We start from the raw sequence: 22,417 nt of genomic DNA on the forward strand, positions 1-22,417 counted from the left end.
ACTCCCTGGGCACGGACCGGGTCACCGCCACGAGACTACTACCCCCAACAGGCCCGGCTCCGGGTAGTCCCCGCGTGCGCAACGCTACACCAAGTAGGCCCAGGGGCGCGTCACATGCACCACACACACCCCATTTCCGAGGGACAGCTCAACAGTGCTCCCACTAGACAGAAGTGCAGGCATGACAGCATCTGTCCCTGGCTGGAGTGGGGAGGGGGAGGAAAACCCAGTGGTGTAGGAGCAGATAGGGGTGGGTCTCTGGGCATAGGTAGGAGCCCATTGGTTGCTAGTCACCTGGGCTCACACAGAGAGGGAGGTATATAAGGTGGGCACCATCTTAGTTCTGAGAGCAGAAGAAGACAGGAGTTCAGCCAGAGAGGGCTGACAGGGAGCTGTGGCTCAGTCTGGGCCCAGCTCCACGAGGCAGGCCTGTAGTGGAGGCCAGAAACAGCAGAGGGAACAGGAACAGAAGGGAAAGGAGACAAGGAACAGCACCTTAAGAGAGGCCCAGAGACACGAGAGAAGAAGGAACCCCATAGGCCCAGGAGATTGCGGGCGACGGGTTGGCAGAGCAGGGTACCGGATCCCAAATTGGTGGAGACGACTAATCCTCAGCCAAAGACCGGCGGTCGTGACTATATCTCGGTGCGACCCCTCACTACACCTACCAGGAAGGCACACCACATAGGGTCAGGGACGCAGAGATCAGCGTACCAAGAGAGGGCCCGAGGCAGCCTTACAAACGTAGAGTCACTGGTGGGGCACGGCCAGAGAAGGGAAGAGAAGGGAGCCCTGTGCCACGCTCTGGAATTGCCGGCGAGTTGGTCGAGCCCCTTGCCTGGTGGACGCAGCACGGCTTGGGCAGTCACCACCGGTACCGAGGTGACTAGGACCAGTAAAGAACTGTGAGTAAAGCATTGGAAACCGCAACCACACGTCTCTGTGCTTCTTCGCCGCACCAGCACTACCAGTGCTGGGACGCTCGTGCACCATCACTCCCATCATCCACACTAACTGCCCTGAGGCTATACTTCTCCCGTAGGGAGTCATCCCATTCTTAGCTGCACACATAACACCGGCCTCAGCGGTCTGCCTTGCAGCGGCGGCCCCCACTGACCGCAATCCACGGGTGGCGTAGTCGGACTATTATCTCACTAATAAGACTGCCACTGAATTGACCACCCTGGGCACGGACCGGGTCAGCGCCACGGAGACTACAACCCCCAGCGATCCGGCTCTGGGTATTCCCTGCACAACACAGGCCCAGGGGGTGCGTCAACTTTGGCGTAGTCGGCAGGATCGTTACCAACCCGCCACAAGCGGGTATTGCGCGCCTGAAAAGAGACTGTTTTATTGTGTTAAAGATGGCGCCCGCCCCAGAAGAACAAGCACCATAATGTGCGCACCAAAAGACAACAGGAGGCCACCTCCCATCGTGGGCCAGGTCCCAGAATGGCGCCAAAGAAGGAGCCCGCCCCCACCGGCCATGAATGCGGCTGTGGAAATGTCCATCAGCGTGGGAGGGCTGCCCCTGAAACTGACTGTCACCAAGTTGCCCCAGGACCTCCCCCAATGGGGGCGGGAAGTGAAGAAAACTGTGGGGCAGGGTGCGGTCTGGATCAGTCTAGACAGACCGCACCCGGAAATGGAGGAAGCGCCCAGCAGTCCCAACACCTTGGTCTGGAGCCTGCTGCACGCCGCACCGCCATACAGCCTGGTGGAGATTCTGGCGCAGCTCCCCAAAGACCCGGAGCGAGCGCAGGCTGCGCTGGAGGACTTGGACCGGAGGATGGTCCGGGCGCAGCAGAATGCGCTGGCCGAGTGGAGAAGAGAGATGGCCCGGCAGGCTGGAACCCGCCAGCAGGAGTTGCCACCCGCAACCTGGAGCACGCCTGCCTCTGAGGATGGTGCAGGAGGGACGAAGGCCGGAGACGATGCCGCGGAGGGAGCCACGAGGACTGAGGCAGGTAATGGGGATGTCACCACCCCGAGCCCAGCAGCTGCAAGCCTGCCCCAGCCTCCCGTCGCAGAACCCGAAGCCCTACTCACCACACCCGTTGCCGCGCCGCCACTGCTCCCAACTAGGCCTCAAGCGGCAGGGGCCGCGGTCACGCCCCGTACCGCGCCACGCCCCTCGACCCCGGGCGCGGCAAAAGAGGAAGTACCACCGGCCTGGTCGCAAGGCCTGGTGAACCCGGGCGCCGCTGCCCCTCCAGCGCCCTCTTCCTCAACAGTGCCACCCCCAGGCCCAACCGGAAATTCCCCGGCCTGGTCGCAAGGCCGAGTGCCCCCGGGCGTTTCTCCCCGACCGAGGCCCGTGGTGCCACCCCTGGGCGCAGACCTCTTTGCGCAACATACCAGCCCGGACGGGCTACCCTTCGTGTGGCCACCGGAGTACGTCAACCCCTGTCTCTGGAGAGAACAACCCCTGCGTGAGCCTATGATCCCGGCTCCGGAGCCCGCCAAAATCGCTCCGCTCCCGCTGGAGGACGCTCAATTTGCATGGGATCCCACCGGTGAGAATCTCATGGGGTTCACCCAGGAGACCCGGGCGGACGCAGCCCGGCGCGAGGAGAGCTGCCACCAACAGCTGGAGGTATTTGAGAGGGAACGGCGGGAGAGGCGGATCCGAGAGGAACAGCTGCAGGCCCGGAGCGCGGAGCAGAAGCGCAGGGCCCGACAAGACCCCCGAGTCGCCCGCGGTCCCCGAGTCAATGTGACCGTAATAAAGTTCCAGCTGGAGCATGGCTGGGGCTTTATCAGAGACCATAGAACCCCCGGCGACGTCTTTGTCACCCGCAGGGACGTCGAGAGCCACCTGCCGGAGGGACACCGCAGACGCGATCTCTACCCGGGTGATGTGGTCACCTTCACCCGGCACAAGGGTGCCAAGGGACCGTACGCCCTCCACGTTCACCGGCTCACGGAGGAGGAACTGCAGTACCGCCCAGACACTACCCTGAGGGTGCGGACGGACCTGAAGATTACCCGGAAGAGCAAGGAGCGTCAGGAGGACACCGTTACCAGTGAACGGTAAATTGAACTGTATATAGTTACCCATCAGGGTATAAGAACTGTTACTGAATTGGAGTGTGGTCCCCGTTGGGACTAATGTGGAGCTGTTCCATGCCAAAGTTGCCCTTATAACCTTTACCAGGCTGAGGACTGTGAGCAGCCACTCCCCCTTTTCTACCTGGCCGAGGACTGGGAACGGCCAATCCCCTGTAAATAGTTGCGCTTCTTAAAGCGCCCCCTACTGGTTTTATAAAAAGACTGCAACGTCTACCTCAAGATAAATTAATTGGACTGTTGCACCTTTAAGAAGAAGGAACACCTGGTCGCAAGTTGCACCGCGGCCAGAACTCAAGAATGTGTTTGTGGAAGAACGTTTTACTTGAAAATGTCTTATGTGAAGAAGTTTAATATGCTGCTAAAATAGAAATGCCAAAGTTTTATATAGTGTTTTATAAAAGAGTTCTGGTGGCATTAGCAAGATGGTTTATAATGTTTTATACCAGTAACGTTAAAAAGAGAAGAGTACCTCCCATAAAGGGATGAGTAAATAGTTGATGTCTTATATGCGAATGCATTCTAAAAATTTTGTATGTTTAAATTGTTTTTATTCTTTCCAGCCCGAGGACGTGCTGTGGTTTACCGGGGGGGAATGTAGCACCCCGAGGGCTCGGCTGCTACAGGGGTATTGCACCTCAAACCAGAGGTGTGATATTCCACTCCCGGGTAAGGATGGAGCGTGGACCAGGACTCGGTAGGCTGCATGCACCACACACACCCCATTTCCGAGGGACAGCTCAACGGTGCTCCCACTAGACAGAATTGCAGGCACGACAGCATTTGTCCCTGGCTGGAGTGGGGAGGGGGAGGAAAACCCAGTGGTGTAGGAGCAGATAGGGGTGGGTCTCTGGGCATAGGTAGGAGCCCATTGGTTGCTAGTCACCTGGGCTCACACAGAGAGGGAGGTATATAAGGTGGGCGCCATCTTAGTTCTGAGAGCAGAAGAAGACAGGAGTTCCGCCAGAGAGGGCTGACAGGGAGCTGTGGCTCAGTCTGGGCCCAGCTCCACGAGGCAGGCCTGTAGTGGAGGCCAGAAACAGCAGAGGGAACAGGAACAGAAGAGAAAGGAGACAAGGAACAGCACCTTAAGAGAGGCCCAGAGACACGAGAGAAGAAGGAACCCCATAGGCCCAGGAGATTGCGGGCGACGGGTTGGCAGAGCAGGGTACCGGATCCCAAATTGGTGGAGGCGACTAATCCTCAGCCAAAGACCGGCGGTCGTGACTATATCTCGGTGCGACCCCTCACTACACCTACCAGGAAGGCACACCACATAGGGTCAGGGACGCAGAGATCAGCGTACCAAGAGAGGGCCCGAGGCAGCCGGACAAACGTAGAGTCACTGGTGGGGCACGGCCAGAGAAGGGAAGAGAAGGGAGCCCTGTGCCACGCTCTGGAATTGCCGGGGAGTTGGTCGAGCCCCTTGCCTGGTGGACGCAGCACGGCTTGGGCAGTCACCGCCGGTACCGAGGTGACTAGGACCAGTAAAGAACTGTGAGTAAAGCATTGGAAACCGCAACCACACGTCTCTGTGCTTCTTCGCCGCACCAGCACTACCAGTGCTGGGACGCTCGTGCACCATCACTCCCATCATCCACACTAACTGCCCTGAGGCTATACTTCTCCCGTGGGGAGTCATCCCATTCTTAGCTGCACACATAACACCGGCTTCAGCGGTCTGCCTTGCAGCGGCGGCCCCCTCTGACCGCAATCCACGGGTGGCGTAGTCGGACTATTATCTCACTAATAAGACTGCCACTGAATTGACCACCCTGGGCACGGACCGGGTCAGCGCCACGGAGACTACAACCCCCAGCGATCCGGCTCCGGGTATTCCCTGCACAACACAGGCCCAGGGGGCGCGTCATATGCAGACTGCTGGGGGCTGATATTAATTGCCTAGGAAGGGACCATGAATATTGGCCCCCTCCGAGGCTAGAAACAGGAGCCCACCGCCGCCCCAGAAATGGAGCATCCATAGGATGTGCCAATTCTGGCCTTTAGCCTCACTCTGCCCACTGCCCTGTAGCGGTGACAGTGGGGTTATAGGGTTGGGGTTGATGTCAGCTTATAATGCCAGCTGACATCAAGCCCAGGTTTGTAATGGAGAGGTGACTATAAGATGTCCCCATTACTAACCCCATAGTGAAGGTGAAATGTAAAATAAAAACACCCACACCGAGAATAAAATATTTTATTTTAAATAAATCAGACACCCTTTATTGTTCTAAATTAAACCATACTTACCGTCAAGCCCATTCCAACTGAAGCCAACGATCCCCTGAAATATAAATATAACTCAGTTCAACTTATTGCAAGCGTGGGAAAATACTCACTGCGCATGCGCTGACCTCATTTACCCTGGCTGCTGAACAGAGGGGTCACATTTTACAATGTGGCCCTCTGTTCATGGAATCTTCGTGGGACCCTCGCTATTTGGCTGTGGCGGACAGGTAAGGATGAGGTTTGTTTATTATTTTACTTTTATTACAGGTGATCATGGGTTTCGGGGACTAGGTTTAAGGTGAGTATATGGTGTTTTTTATTTTTTGCAGGGGCGACGAACATCGGGGACAAGGTGTAGGTGAATATAATGTGTTTTATTTTTATTTTTATATTTCTTTTTATTAATTTTAACGTTTTTTTTTTACATTCAGCATAGCACAGGCGTCGGTGGATGGGAGACTACTGCTCCCATCCAGCGGTACCTGCGCTCGCTGTTTCCTATGGCAGCAGACGCTGGCTGATGGTGGTAGCAGTACCATCAGCCGGCGCCTATGACCCGTGGTAAGCTTTTTACCATGGGTCACAGTCACAGCTGTGGCATCATGCTGACACCTGTCAGCATGATGCCACAACGCTCTGACCATGGTAATGCAATTACTGCCGATCTGAGCCTGTGTTTCCTGCATTGTCACACAAGTGGCAGTGCGGGAAACACCCGAACCCGAATACGAGCCTGAACAGTTACACGGACTTCCTGAGGAACTCCGTGTTTGGGGTCCATGACCGAACAGTAGGTGTTCGGTATGGGCGCCGAACTTTACTGTTCGAGTTTGCCCATCACTACCCATATATTGTTCTTGCACAGGGGCCTTTTTATCTCTTTGTTCGCCAGTGCAGCAGGCCATTATTTTTCTGAATCCATATTCTCAAAAATACGAATTTTTTGTATATTCAAGTAGAATTCAATAGCTCTCGAATACATATGATCATCTCTGCTTGGAAGCATATACAGTGGATATCATAAGTCTACACATTCCTTTTTTTAAATTCCAGGCTTTTGTCATGTAAATGTGGCACCCTGCTACCACAGGTACCACAGGACCCAAAAGGGTGCATGGATGGACTTCTCCACAAGAGGCCTACTACAAACAGACACCTACACCCTTCCACCTCAGACCACCAGAGGGAGCCCTGTTAGCGATATATATATGTAGGGTGGAGTTAGGCAGTCAGAGAAAGAGTTAGAGAGAGAATGTGCTGACACTGAGAGCAGTGAAGACGCAGTACGTCTGCTGCTGTGTTGAGGGCCCTGAGTGTGGCCGAGGAAAGAGGAGAGGAGAGAGGAGTTGAGGGGGCAGAGGAGCATCTGAAGCTCACCCCAAGACACAAGCCGGACACCGGGTCCGCGCCTACAGGGTTCTCTACACCCAGTAGGGACAACCGGTATACCAGGAGGCTTCCAGACCCCTGGTCATCCTGAAGCTGCTATTGATTACAGGACTAGGAACCACGAAGGCCCCAGTATCCAGGGATAGTGGTTGCCAGAAAAAAGTCCTACTACCAAGCGGTCAGGTGAGAGAGCAACACGACATAGAAGCTAGGCCAAGTTCCAGGCAGGCCAGAAGCTTAGAGAGGGGAAGAAACGGATCAGGAAGCCTTATACCTGCTCACTGGGGAGAGTCCTAAATTGCACCCTTCCTAGCAAGTACCCTGGACCATACCTGCCGTTACATCAGTAAAGGTACTGAAGCGAATCCCCTGTGTGCGTGTCCGTCATTCCCCCTGACCCGACCGGGCCATCTCTCACCTGCATCCCATCTATCAACTCTGCCCCGGGGGCCCGCTCCACCTGTGGGGAGCAGAAACATCCCAGCTGCCATCCCATCAGCCCCGGAAGTCTGCAGCAGCGCTGGTAACTATTACCATAAACCACAGGTGGCGTCACGAGACAAACTGTTAACAAAAACACTAAAACCCCTTTTAAAGAGTGACCCCAGGGTATGGGCCCGGGAGCCGAATGCGGTGACATCCCACAGAAGGTCAAGGCCCGTGTACCCAGTCTCCCCCAAATCCCCCTGGGCGAGTCATCTCTTCCTGGCGTCACGAACAGGATTTCGTGCCCGTTGCCACTGGGTACTGTGTGCCGTATTTGAACTGTGTTTGAACTGTGGTGAACATCGCTGCCATTACCGTGTCGCCGCGCGGGAAGAAGAAGGGCGTAACCGTGGGAACCAGAGAGGCGTGACCGTTAGTAACACGCGACGCCCAAGCCCCGCCTCGCGCTCTGACGCAGCTCCAGGAAGCGTCAGGTCCTTGAAGGAGACTGTGATCTGCGGAGCTGCAGCCTACCTGATAAAAGTAAAAAAGGTAGGCTACGGTTTACTAGGGGGGCGCAACCATGGCCGACAACCAGCAAAACGCCGGAGCACCGGTTAACGCTCCTGATGCTCAACTCGCGCCCGGCGCTGCTCAGGCCAGAGCGGCCGCCCCACCAGCAGGGGTCGTGGCTCCAGTGATACCCATGGCCCTGCCGTATGTCCACAGGGTGGGGAGGAGAGCAAACCCTCGCCACCTACAGCTGATGACCCGGCTGGGTCAACCTATTGTGGACAGGTGCTTCCCCTGAGGGAGCACCATTATTGAACTGCTGAAAAGTACTGTACATAGTTACCCGTAAGGGTACAGAAGAAAATTTGTTTTTGTGTGAACTGAAAATAATATGTGCATTTAGTTACCCGTGAGGGTATAAAGACTGCAGGTTATGGACGGTGAATAACCAAAGAACTTTCCATTGTACATAGTTGCACTTATCAAAGTGCCCCCTTATTTGTTTCAAAAAAAGACCACAGAACAAATACCCGCTTGGCGTGGCCGAAGACGTGGTCCACCACCTGGATCACTTATGCCCTGTAGCCACACCCAGGGCCTATGTTGAGGGTTTTCAGGCGGGTCCCTCATGCTACTCTTGTTACACCTTCATCAGTTAAATGGACACCTGGTGACGGGATTTATTGTGACATTGTTATATTTATTAATATTGTTACTTTTTGTTACCTGTTTAAAATGCTTCAGTCCAGGAGTACTGAGTTGTACTAGGGGGGAATGTGGCACCCTGCTACCACAGGTACCACAGGACCCAAAAGGGTGCATGGATGGACTTCTCCACAAGAGGCCTACTACAAACAGACACCTCCACCCTTCCACCTCAGACCACCCTGTTAGGGATATATATATGGAGGGTGGAGCTAGGCAGTCAGAGAAAGAGTTAGAGAGAGAGTGTGCTGACACTGAGAGCAGTGAAGACGCAGTACGTCTGCTGCTGTGTTGAGGGCCCTGAGTGTGGCCGAGGCAAGAGGAGAGGAGAGAGGAGTTGAGGGGGCAGAGGAGCGTCTGAAGCTCACCCCAAGACACAAGCCGGACACCGGGTCCGCGCCTACAGGGTTCTCTACACCCAGTTGGGACAATCGGTATACCAGGAGGCTTCCAGACCCCTGGTCATCCTGAAGCTGCTATTGATTACAGGACTAGGAACCACGAAGGCCCCAGTATCCAGGGATAGTGGTTGCCAGAGAAAAGTCCTACTACCAAGCGGTCAGGTGAGAGAGCAATACGACATAGAAGCTAGGCCAAGTTCCAGGCAGGCCAGAAGCTTAGAGAGGGCAAGAAATGGATCAGGAGGCCTTATACCCGCTCACTAGGGAGAGTCCTGAAGTGCACCCTTCCTAGCAAGTACCCTGGACCATACCTGCCGTTACACCAGTAAAGGTACTGAAGCGAATCCCCTGTGTGCGTGTCCGTCATTCCCCCTGACCCGACCGGGTCATTTCTCACCTGCATCCCATCTATCAACTCTGCCCCGGGGGCCCGCTCCGCCTGTGGGGAGCAGAAACATCCCAGCTGCCATCCCATCACCCCCGGAGGTCTGCAGCAGCACTGGTAACTATTACCATAAACCACAGGTGGCGCCACGAGACAAACTGTTAACAAAAACTCTAAAACCCCTTTTAAAGAGTGACCCCAAGGTACGGGCCCGGGAGCCGACTGCCGTGACATCCCACAGAAGGTCAAGGCCTGGGTACCCAGTCTCCCCCAAATCCCCCTGGGCGAGTCATAAGCAAAGTCATTCCAAGAAGAATAATTTCAGAACTTTTTCCACCTTTAATGTCACCCAACCAATGTTAATTTTTATGCCACATAAAAGATGCAGTCCATGACAAACAAACAATTTGTCACTAGTTGTATAGTCATTGCCAGCACTGCCTACACTGAGAAATGATTTGGAACAAACATTTGTACGAGAAATCGTTCTGCTGATCATCACTGTTTTTCTATATGCTATTGTGAACTTATTGCGATTTCCCCTTACTACTTTCGCTAGTCTGAAGTTCGTCTGATGGCATGAACAACCCCATTAATAACAGCTGCCCACTGCTGAGGAGTGTTACGTTACTATGGAATATATATTATTTCCAAGAATAGAAACATTTGAAAAACAGAGACTAGTAATGGTAAGAATAAAGATTGAGGATGCAGAATTATTCTTTGTGTGGAGGCGTTTCAAGTTTTCTCACTTTTGAAAAAAAATCTTTGTTGAAAACTGTGCAGTAAAAAGTTTCTACCAGCACTTCTTCAGAAGGTATTCCCTTACGTCTACTAAAGTTCAATGTATATTTTAAGCATATGTTACATCATATGTAGATCTGACTCACTATCTCAAATATTTCATTTATGACTAAGGGTGCTGTCACATAGCACTTTTCTCCATGTTCGTGTGTTGCAGTCTACTACGTCTGGGTGTGGATGTATACGACTGAAAATGATGCACGTCAGAGCTCATGTTCACTGTGCTGGCACCATTATAGTCTATGGCCCCAGTGGCGCATAAGCCCGAATCCCGTTTTGGGGGAGTTCGGACACAAGCCCCAACGGGACCCACGAACATGAAGATAAGCGCTATGTGAAAGCACCCTATCAGCTTGCATCTGTCTGTATGTCATACTCTTCCTGTGTTTTATCCATTCCAGTGTTGCCATTTTTCATCCACAAAGCTAATGGGATTTAAGGTTTATGGATACTTGTGTCTGTTTAATTAGCGGTTCATACACTCTTCCTGCTTTTTTTGCCATTTTTGTTTTTTGCTAACTGCTTTAAAGTGATTTTCTTGAAATCCTAAGATATTCAGTTGTGCTTGAAAGTTTCTGAATCCTTCAGAATTTTTCATACTTCTGCATAAATTTCAGCTAAACCTACATCAGATTTTCACACAAGTTCTAAAAGTAATTAAAGAGAACCAAATCAAACACATGAGTACAAAAAAATATATTTAAATAAAGAAAATAATCCAATATAATATGTCTGTGAGTGGCAAAAATATGTGAACATTTGCTTCTAAACATTTCCTTGTTGATTATGCCTGCATATTGGCTTGGAGGAATTTTAGCCCATTCCTCCCTACAAAACAGCGTCAACTATATTATGTTGGTGGGTTTTTGCCCATGAACTGCTCACTTCAGGTCCTTCCACAACATTTCTACAGGATTAAGGTCAGGACTTTGACTTGGCCATTCCAAAACTTTAAAGGGTAACTTTCCATTAACTTTCCATAATAAGCAGTCCTGTGTGAGTACATGAGGAATAAAATTATTTCTGGACATTATATGATATGTATTCTGCTTTTTCACCAGTTTTACCCTCTTCAATCTATAGCTCTTAACCCCTTTACAACCCAAGGTGGTTTGCACGTTAATGACCAGGCCAATTTTTACAATTCTGACCACTGTCATTTTATGAGATAATTACTCTGGAACGCTTCACCGGATCCCCCTGATTCTGAGACTGTTTTTTCATGACATATTGTACTTCATGATAGTGGTAAAATTTCTTCAATATCACTTGCGTTTATTTGTGAAAAAAATGGAAATTTGGTGAAAATTTTGAAAATTTAGCAATTTTCAAAATTTGAATTTTTGCCCTTAAATCAGAGAGATATGTCACACAAAATAGTTAATAAATAACATTTCCCACATGTCTACTTTACATCAGCCCAATTTTGGAACCAATTTTTTTTTTATTGGGGAGCTATAAGGGTTAAAAGTTGACCAGCGATTTCTCATTTTTTCAACAAAATTTACAAAACCATTTTTTAGGGACCACATCATATTTGAAGTCACTTTGAGGGGTCTTTATGACAGAAAATACCCAAAAGTGACACCATTCTAAAAACTGCACTCCTCAATGTGCTCAAAACCACATTCAAGAACTTTATTAACCCTTCAGGTGCTTCACAGGAATTTTTGGAATGTGGAAGAAAAAAATTAACATTTAACTTTTTTCACAAAAATGTTACTTTAGATCCAATTTTTTTTATTTTCGCAGGGGTAACAGGAAAAAATGGACCCCAAAATTTGTTGTGCAATTTCTCCTGGGGACGCAGATACCCCATATGTGGGGAAAAACCACTGTCTGGGCGTACGGCAGGGTTCGGAAGGAAAGGAGCGCCATTTGACTTTTTGAATGTAAAATTTGCTTGAATAATTAGCGGACGTCATGTTGCCTTTGGGGAGCCCCTGATGTGCCTAAAAAGTAGAAGCCCCCCACAAGTGACACCATTTTGGAAACTAGACCCCTCAGGGAACTTATCTAGATGTGTGGTGAGCACCTTGAACCCCCAGGTGCTTCACAGAAGCTTATAACATTGAGCCGTAAAAATAAAATTTTCACATTTTTCCCACAAAAATGTTTTTCAGCCCCCACTTTTGCATTTTCATAAGGGTAACAGGAGAAATTTCACCATGCAGTTTGTTTTGCAATTTCTCCTGAGTAAGCAGATACCCAATATGTGGGGGAAAACCACTGTTTGGGTGCATGGCAGGGTTTGGAAGGGAAGGAGCGCCATTTGACTTTTTGATTGTAAAATTTGCTTGAATAATTAGCGGATGTGCTCCTGATGTGCCTAAACAGTGGAAACCCCCCACAAGTGACACCATTTTGGAAACTAGACCCCTCAGTGAACTTATCTAAATGTGTGGTGAGCACCTTGAACCCCCAAGTCCTTTACAGAAGTTTATAACATGGAGCCTTGAAAATCAAAAAATCAAAATTTTTCCACAAAAATGATGTTTTAGCCCCAATTTTTTTATTTTCACAAGGGTAAGAGGAGAAAATGGACCCCAAAAACTTTTGTGCAATTTCTCCTGAGTACGCCAATACCCCATATGTGGGGAAAATACAGTGTTTGGGCGCACGGCAGAGTTCAGAAGGGAAGGAGCACTGTGTGACTTTTTGAACGCAAAATTGTCATGAATCGAGAGCGGACGCCATGTCGCGTTTGGAGAGCTCCTGATGTGCCTAAATAGTGGAAACCCCCAATAAGTGACCCCATTTTGGAAACTACACCCCTCAAGGATTTTTATCAAGGGGTATAGTGAACATTTTGAACCAAGAGGTATGACACAGGATTTGATAACATTAGGTCATCATATTGAATAAGTTGTCATTAGTCTTGAGCGCAAGTGCTTGCTACTTGAGTTTGCATCGGGTACTCAGGTATGCATCATGTATCACAGGTGCTCGAGTGACATGCTCGAGACCCCGCCCACATGCTTCACGGTTATTAGACACCCAAAAAAAATATGCGGGGATCGCTCGTGCATGGCAGGCAATCCCCGCAAGTTTTTTTTGGCCGCGAAGCATATGGGGAGGAGACTCGAGCATGTCACTCGAGCACCCACGATACTCAATGCATACCCCAAGCACCCGATGCAAACTCAAATAATGAGCACTTGCGCTCAACACTAGTTGCCATATCGTCATGTTTTTTTTTTTTTTTTACTGTTGAAACAAAAAACCAACACTAACCCTAGCACAACCCTAACCCCAACCCCAGCCCTAGCGCTTATTTTTTACGCCGTTCTTAGTGTAAGTGATTAGACGACTTTATTCTTCAGGTCGGTGTGACTACAGAGATACCAGAATCATATCGGGTTTTTATGATTGACGGCTGTTGACTAGCCCAGGGGGATGGGGATAACTCGGTACCCGGGCCTTTAGGGATGTCGCGGTGGTCGGCTCCCGGGCCCGTACCCTGGGCCGCTCCTTTAAAAGGGTTGGTGATTTGTTAAGTTTATAAAAGAGTTCGTGACGCCACCTGTGGTTTCTGGTGAGGATCACCAGCGCTGCGCAGTCCACTGAGGCCGGTGATAAGGCAGCTTGATGGTATAGCTCCCCACAGGTGGAGCTAGGCCTCAGGGCAGTGTATGACGGGGGAAAGCAGGACGGAGAGACCCAGCTGGATCTGAGCAAGAACAGGGACAGACACGATAGTCACTTCAGTACCTTTTACTGATGGAAATTCAGGCACTCCCCGGAGCACAGTAGGGTGAAGGGTGTATGCCCGGATCCTCCCCAATGAGCGGGTTTTGGGCCTCCTGTTTCATGCCTCTGCGTAGTAAGTTTCTGACCTGCCTGGAGCTAGGCCTAACTTTGTCTCTGTTCTGCGCTGGCTGACCTTGTGGTAGGGCCTTTTCTTGGAGTACACGCACCTTAGCTGCGGGCCTCTGTGTCTCCTGGCTCTGTTACGTATCAGCACTTTAGCGATCCTGGGACTTGTAGTTCTCCAGGGATTCCGTTTATATCTTACTGGGTCGTGGAGATCCTGGTAAGCTTCGGACCCGGTCTCCGGTAACAGCTTCGGGGTGAGCCAGTTAAGCTCCTCTGCCCCTATGTACTAACTCTCCACTTGCCTTCGGCCTACTCAGGCCCTCATTAGGCTACTCACACTAAAGGCAGCTTGCCGCGCTTCACCGATCTTATGGCGCCGGCACACCTAAAGCTCACTACTCCGAACTACGACTCAACTGGGCTCAACTCTGTATTCAGATTTGCACTAACTGAACTCTCCAGAGGAATTGCTGAATCACCGAGCTCCACTGCAGACTGACTTGTTTCTGTGTCTCACTCTGCAGGAACTGAACTGCCTGGCTCCACCTTCCCTATTATCTATCCCTATCAGGCTCCCTCTGGTGGTCTGAGGTGGAAGGTGGAGATGTGTGAATGGTTATGGGGGCCTCTTGTGGAGGAAATCATCAATACACCCTTCTAGGATCTGTGATACCAAGCGCAGCTGGGCGTCACACTGTCACACACTAAAAGATGCATTTTTTTGTAAAATCTAGTTTTTGCATCGCCATATTTTGAGAGCTATAATTTTTCCATATTTTGGCTGACAGAGTCATGTGACGGCTTGTTTTTTGCGGGATGAGTTGACTTTTTTTTGGTGCCATTTTCAGGCACATGAAATTTTTTGATCACTTTCTATTCCGATTTTTGGGAGGCAGAATAAACAAAAAACATTTTTTTATTCTGCTCCGCGTGTGGTAAAATTGATAAGGTAGCTTTATTCTTCGGGTCAGTACGTTTACAGCGGTACCACATTTATATAGTTTTTCTATGTTTTGGCGCTTTTACACAATTGTTTGGCAGTATGATGATAAAGCATTGTTTTTTGCTTTGTTTTTTTTTTTTATCGTGTTCACTGAAGTGGGACAATTTTATAGGTCAGGTCGTTCCGGATGCGGCGATACCAAATATGTGTACTTTTATTGTTTGTTTTTTTTTTTTCATAATAATATTTATTGATGGGTACATTATATTTTTATTTTTGGTGGATTATTTTTTTTTTTATATTTTTACAATTTTTTTTTTTTTTTTCACTTACTGACAGTTTTTTTATTTCCACTATGGGACTTTCACTTTTTTTATTCTGATCGCCTGCATAGCACAGGAATTGAGCACCATCCCTGTGCTATGCAGGCTGTCAGCGCTGCACAGGGAGAAGATAGTTTGGTCATGCACTGCACATGACCAAAAAATCTTCCTGCTGTCTGGTGACCCAGATGTTGTCATGACGACATCAGGTCGTCATGGCAATGTGGCACCCCAGGGGTCTGGTTACCACAGTAATAGAAATATTATGTCTGAGAGCAAGGGGAGGTTTCCTGGTCAGGAGCCCTTAAGCATGCAACACCTCCTGCCCAGACCTGGGAGGGGAGGAATCTGCCCTATATAAACTGGGTCTGGGGCGGGGTTAGACAGTCAGAGCCTGGAGTGAAGTTCCAGACACAGGGCAAGAGACAGCTAGGAGCTCTGTAGGAGCAGGAGCTGAGTGCCAGGGACTGGAAGCAGATATTGCTCGTCCTGGCTGAAGAGAGTACGACCGGACAACAGAGTCCGAGGCTGTGGGAACCTCTAAGTCCAGCAGCAGAAACCAGCCGGCAGGGGATTCCAGGTCCTCTGGCCATAGAAGCCTGGAGGCTCAGTCACAAGGAAGGGACCAGCACCGCCATCGAGGAGCGGAGGCTATCAGAAGGCCCCAAGTCACCAGCCATACAGGTGAGCACCACACGGTATACTCAGGGATGTGGGCTACTTCCACTCGCTTACAGCAAGGTAGCCAGGAAGAGTGCAGATAGACGGGGAGGCCTACAACTCCACCTGGCCAGGGGAACTCCTGCTTGCTCGCAGACTGACCAGGCCTCTTATGCTAGCCAGTACTCCCGGGAGGGTCTGCCTTATTATCATCAGTAAAGACCCTGAACTGCACTGCAAAGACTCTGAGTCGTTCCTGCTTTCTCACCGCATACAGCACTACTAGTACTGGGACGCCCGCACACCATCAATCCCATCATCCACATTCCCTGCCCTGAGGCCATACTCTTCCCGTGGGGAGTTATCCCATCATTAGCTGCTCACACAACACCAGCCTCAGCAGACTGCCTCGCAGCGGCGGTACACCCTGACCGCAATCCACGGGTGGCGTAGTCGGACATTAAACCATAAAACCCTATAAAGACTGCCACTGGTTTGACCACCCTGAGCCACGGGACCGGGTCGCCGCCACGGAGACTACAACCCCCAGAAATCTGGCTCCGGGTAACCCACATGCGTGCACACTCGGCCCAGGGGGCGCGTCAGCAACATCCGGGAAGCCGCGGCAGACAGCGCTGGAGGCCGGAAGAGGAGGTGAGTAATGCGATCACCTCCCCTTAGCCACCGCAATGCTGCGATCGACTTCGATTGCAGCATTGTGGGGTTTAATGTGTCGGGAGCGGTGCGGGACCGCTCCCTGCACATAGTACCGGGTGTCAGCTGTGACAATCAGCTGATACCCGGCGGCGATCGTGCCCGCACAGCCTGTGTGCGCGTGCGATCGCCATGACGTATTAATACAGGTCAGGCTCTTAAAGCCCAAGGCACAGACGCGTATTAATACGTCATGGGCTTTAACCCCTTCCCGACCCGTGTCACACCGTTTGTGACATGGAAAACAGTTCGTTCCCGACCCATGTCACAGCGTCTGTGACATGGAGGGAAAGAGCCCCTGCAGCGCCTGCGAGCGGGGTCGCTCAGGTGTCACAGTTGCTACTGCAACTGGACGTCCTGAAGTCGACCCCCCGGGGGGTGGATTAACCCCCCCGTGCCTGGGACCCCTCCGATTGGCTGTTTCATTTTCACTTTTAGTGAAACTGCCAATCGGTATGAATTAAATATTTCACCAATGAAAATTGGTGTAATATTTAAATCTGGGCATTGCCTGATGCTTACAGCATCAGCCATTGGCTGGGGGGAGTGTCACCTCTGTTCCCCCCCTCCCCCCAGATCTGATTGGGGGGCTAGCGTCACATGGATACTAGCCCCAATCAGATATGGAGGGATGGCTGAAACCTCCCAGCACCTTCCCAACCCTAGATCGTCTGCTGTGGACCCCCTGCTGTGGACCCCCTGCTGCGGACCCCCTGCTGCGGACCCCCTGCTGTGGACCCTGTGGATCGCGTCTGCCGCCGCCACCGCTGATCAGTGGTAAGTATTGCCGCCACTCCCCCCGACCCCCCGCGACCACCCCGCCCCCCTCTCCACCCCCCCTCCACTTTCATACCTGCACCCCGACCTCCGCTCCCTCTCCCACGTCTTCATCCACCGGCTGCTGCTCTCCTTCTGACAGCCGGTGGACTGTGATCACAGCAGCAGCAGGCTCAGTGTAAATGCCCTGCTCCTGTGATCAAACCCACCATCCCCCAGTCCCAGTGATATCACCCCCCACCTCCCAATAATCACCCCCTCCCCCAGTGTTCACCCCCCCTGTCCCCAGTGTTCACCCCCCCAGTGTTCACCCCCCCTGTTCCCAGTGTTCACCCCCCCTGTTCCCAGTGATCACCCCCCCCGAAAACCCAGTAATCAGCCCCCTGCTCCTGCCAGCTCCTGCTCCCCTTTCTGCCCCAGTAATCACCCCCCGATGCTGCCGGCCTCCTACCCCCCCTTGCTGCTGCCGGCTCCTGCCCCAGTGATCACCCCCCTTGCTGCTGCTTCTGGCTCCTCCATCTCCTCAGCCCCCTCCTACGTCTGACCGCCCCATACGTCTGACCGCCCCCTACGTCTGACCGCCCCCTATGCCTGACCGCCCCCTACGCCTGACCGCCCCTACGCCTGACCCCCCCTACGCCTGACCGCCCCCTACGCCTGACCCCCCCCTACGCCTGACCGCCCCCTACGCCTGACCCCCCCTACGCCTGACCGCCCCCTACTCCTGACCGCCCCCTACGCCTGACCGCCCCCTACTCCTGACCGCCCCCTACGCCTGACCGCCCCCTACGCCTGACCGGCCCCTACGCCTGACCGCCCCCACACGTGACTGCAGAAGGTTACACCAAGCACACACACGTACACTCACACTATAATAAAGTTTTGATTTTTTTTTTTTTACACACGCACAAAGCACATAAAATGTCCCGCCCGTCCCGCTCATCCCAGTCTAGGGCGCACTCAGCTGAGGAGGCTATGTCAGGTTGGTGTGTGTGTGTTGTAGTGTATGAGATTGTGTGTGTGTGTGTTGTGTGTGTGTGTGTGTGTGTGGTGTATGCACTACAATATACCACACCGCACACCAACCTGACATGCACTACACAATGGTGTCCGCTAACAAATTGGAACCCTTTGCGTTTGGAGAGTCCCTGTGTGCCCAAACATTAGAGCTCACCAACAAGTGACCCCATTTTGGAAACTAGACCCCCCAAGGCACCTATATAGATGCATAGTGAGCACTTGGAACCCCCAGGTGCTTCACAAATTGATTGATAAAAATGAAAAAGTGAAAAAAAAAACACTTTTTTATTTTTACGGATTAATTTCCTAAGGACCTGGGGGTCCCAAGTGCTCACTATGCATCTAGATAGGTGCCTTGGGGGGTCTAGTTTCCAAAATGGGGTCACTTGTGGGGGAGCTCCAATGTTTGGGCACACAGCGGCTCTCCAAACGCAACATGGTGTCTTCTAACAATTTGAGCCGACAATTTGTTAGCGGACACCATGTTGCATTTGGAGAGCCGCTGTGTGCCCAAACATTGGAGCTCCCCCACAAGTGACCCCATTTTGGAAACTAGACCCCCCAAGGCACCTATCTAGATGCATAGTGAGCACTTGGAACCCCCAGGTGCTTCACAAATTGATTCATAAAAATGAAAAAGTGGAAAAAAAAAACACTTTTTTGATTTTTACGGATTAATTTGTGAAGGATCTGGGGGTTCCAAGTGCTCACTATGCATCTAGATAGGTGCCTTGGGGGGTATAGTTTCCAAAATGGGGTCACTTATAGGTGAGCTCCAATGTTTGGGCACACAGCGGCTCTCCAAACGGGACATGGTGTCCGCAAACAAATTGAATGGAAAATCGGCTCAAATTGTTAGCGGACACCATGTTGCGTTTGGAGAGCCCCTAATGTGCCTAAAAAGTGGAGCTCCCCCACAAGTGACCCCATTTTGGAAACTAGACCCCCCAAGGCACCTATCTAGATGCATAGTGAGCACTTGGAACCCCCAGGTGCTTCACAAAATGATCTGTGAAAACAAAAAAGTACTTTTTTTTCACAAAAATTTTCTTTTAGCCTAAATTTTTTAATTTTCACATGGGTAACAGGATAAAATGCATCCTAAAATGTGTTGGTCAATTTCTCCTGAGTATACTGATACCTCATATGTGGTCATAAACCACTGTTTGGGCGCATGGCAGGGCTCAGAAGAGAAGGAGCGCAATTTGACTTTTGGAGCTAATTTTCCATTCAAAAAGTAAAATGGCGCTCCTTCCCTTCTGAGCCCTGCCGTGTGCCCAAACAGTGGTTTATGACCACATATGAGGTATCAGTGTACTCAGGAGAAATTGACCAACAAATTTTAGGATGCATTTTATCCTGTTACCCATGTGAAAATTAAAAAATTTAGGCTAAAAGAAAATTTTTGTTAGAAAAATAAAAATGTTCATTTTTTTCTTCCATGTGGCTTTAGTTCCTGTGATGCACCTGAAGGGTTAATAATCTTCTTGAATGTAGTTTTGAGTAGCTTGAGGGGTGCAGTTTTTGGAATGGTGTCACTTTTGGGTGTTTTCTGTCATGTACACCCCTCAAAGGGACTTCAAATGTGATGTGGTCACTAAAAAAAATGGCTTTGCAAATTTTGCTGGAAAAAAGAAAATTTGCTGATGAACTTTGAACCCTTCTAACTTCCTACCAAAATTTTTTTTTTTTTCAAAAATTGTGCTGATGTAAAGTAGACATGTGGGAAATGTTATTTATTAACTATTTTGTGTCACATCACTCTCTAGTTTAGCAGAATAAAAATTCAAAATTTGAAAATTGCTAAATTTTCAAAATTTTTCCCATATTTTTGATTTTTTCACAAATAAACGCAAATATTATCGACCTAAATTTAATACTAACATGAAGCGCAATATGTCACGAAAAAACAATCTCAGAATCGTTAGGATCCGTTGAAGTGTTCCAGAGTTTTTACTTCGTAAAGGGACACTGGTCAGAATTGACAAAAATGCCAAGGTCTTTAGGGTCAAAATAGGCTGGGTCCTGAAGGGGTTAAAGGGGTTAATTTGCGATCTGAACTTATGGGAAGTAACTAGCAAATGTCATCTCTCCCATATACATCACAGCACACAGATATGGATTCCTTCTCTTCTAACCCTTTTTCTGTTTCAATAATTTTTATTAAGGGGTTTTTAACATTCTGGGGAGAGGAGAAACAACGATCCAAATCCTCAAGTAAACAACAATATATGGAATTTACATATATAATAAGGTTACAAACAATGAGACTTATTATTTGAAACAAAAACATAATAACTTAATTCAAAGTTAAGCCAAGCTATAATTATGAAAGAGAAAAAAGGAAGATAATATTAGGATGAGGACAATAAAGGACACAGAGAAGATAGGAAGGATATGGGAAGGGAGAAAACAAAACTTGGAGTAAAGGGAGGGGGAGAGGGATATAGGGAAGAATAAATAGGATAGGGAAGATAGCAGTAAGAAGGACAAGGAAATTAAAGGGGGAAACAGAAGAAGTTAGTCTTCTGAGATTATATTTCACACATAAAGAATCATAGTATAAAACCTACTATTGATAACAAGGATCGAAGATCAGATTATGTAATCATCTGATCATAGTGGAAGAATTTCAATGTAACGTTTGGGTAGCTAATTCCGCATGAAAAGAAAAGTGAGAATTCCATAGTGACCATTTAGATTGATATTTTAATATAGAGTTGGTTTTTAGGGCAAAAGCAAGTTCAAAGGTATGAGTGACCTTTTCCAAAATATCGGTTATGGTAGGTATGTCAACAGCTTTCCATTTAGCAGTGAGAAGAAGTTTAGCTACTGAAAAAATATGTATTGAAAGATGTTTAATTTTTTGGGGGAGAGTATCTATCTCTAAAGATAAAAGAGATAATTGTGGAGTCATATCTAGTTTTTAATTCCCCAAGATGTAGAGAAAGTCATAAATCTCTTTCCATAATATTTTTATTTTTGGACAGGTCCAAAAAATATGCAGTATGTTGCATTTGCTCCCGCATTTTCTCAAACATAGGTCGGAATAGTCTGGGTAGGCTTCTTTGAGTCTGACAGGAGTCAAATGCCATCGTGAAATTATTTTGAAAACATTTTCTTGAATATTTGCATTAATAAAAAATGTATATGTGTATTTTAGTGTATGTTGCCAGTCACTTTTGAAAAAATTCTTGTGACGGTCAGCTTCCCATTTTAAGATTTGTTTAGATTTGGAAAATTCAAGGTCCGAGTTGAATAGGGAATATATATTTTTCGCATTCCATATTTTATCTGAAGAAGGTTGGTCTAATAACGTAATGACGGTCTGGGGTAAGGCCAAAGGTAATGATATTTTATTTCTTATAAGTTTCCTTAGTTCTATCAAGTTGAAAATTTCCTCTTCTGGTAGACCGTAAACACTTTTTAAAGTATAAAAGTTTAGTATTCTGTCTTTATTTGGGCTTGAAAGAATATGAGAATAGTCTTTAATTCCTAATTTTGTCCATTTACTTCTAACCCTTTTTAGCACACAGAGACAACATCAAGGAAATGGAGGACATTATGCTGCAATAATGAACTGTCTGGATGTGAATCAAGCACTGATGTTATGTAAAAGAATTGTTAGAAAGCTCAGCACCATGGTTCTGTGCCTCCCTCTGCTTGTTTCCTTTCCTTGCTCCTCACCCCTCTCTTCTCCATAAAGTATAGTTGGTTGTGTCACATGACACCCCAGTGAGGTGTCAATCCATCTAGTCTGAGCAAGACAGATTTGAGTTGTTTTTTCCAGTGGATGACAAGTTCTGGAGGCAAGAGGGAAAAGTGGGCAAGGAAGTTGATTTGTCTGATAAGCAATATTACAGTTTCTTACATTTGCCTGCAAATTGAGATTTTTTGCATTAACTTTTATCCTAAGTCATGTGAAAAGGTTCTTTAGAGAGTTGATATTGACTTTTAGGATTGCTACTTCCTATAGATGGCACTAGAGTTCTAGTCCTCTTCCTCTCTGAAGAGACAATTTGCATATTTCCCAGAGGAGCATTGCAACTTAAGAGTCTTCTCACCTTGTCAGGTCAAGCTTGACATGTCACTCTCCGCAAGGAGAAACGTTACCCCTTGGTTCCTGGTCACACGCCTCTCACCCAGTCAAACTAGATCTCCCACTTTGCACTGACGAGGTGCAGTACCCCGAAACACTGTGTCTGCAAATTGAGAATTTGGTTTTGGCTTCTATCCTAAGTCA

This window comes from Phyllobates terribilis, unplaced genomic scaffold (genome assembly GCF_046119375.1).
Source record: "Phyllobates terribilis strain yellow unplaced genomic scaffold, ASM4611937v1 Scaffold_4__5_contigs__length_816908805, whole genome shotgun sequence".
Lineage (NCBI taxonomy): Eukaryota > Metazoa > Chordata > Amphibia > Anura > Dendrobatidae > Phyllobates > Phyllobates terribilis.